Source organism: Penaeus monodon, chromosome 29, assembly GCF_015228065.2.
Source record: "Penaeus monodon isolate SGIC_2016 chromosome 29, NSTDA_Pmon_1, whole genome shotgun sequence".
In the NCBI taxonomy this organism is placed as follows: domain Eukaryota; kingdom Metazoa; phylum Arthropoda; class Malacostraca; order Decapoda; family Penaeidae; genus Penaeus; species Penaeus monodon.
In genome coordinates, this window is record NC_051414.1 from 35,781,693 (window position 1) to 35,782,000 (window position 308).

Below are 308 nucleotides of genomic sequence, written 5' to 3' on the forward strand. Positions count from 1 at the left end.
AGATGAAGTCCAGTAAGGTCATGTCCAATTGCATCTATAATTTGCATGAGATTCTAAAACGTGTATTTTTATACTGGTCTGTAATCAAAGATTTTTAAAGGTCAGATTCATGGATCAGCTCTTGATGTGGGGTTAAAACAGGTGTGTATGATTTTGCTCGATACTTTCCCTGCTTTAGAACTAAGATCAAAAATGAAACTGAATTTACTTCCGGATGAGACAGATGCAGAATGTTGCAAAGTTATGTCAAGGGAAACAAGACGAACAATGTAATTAATTCTTCCTTCGGCAAGGGTCAAGAATATAAG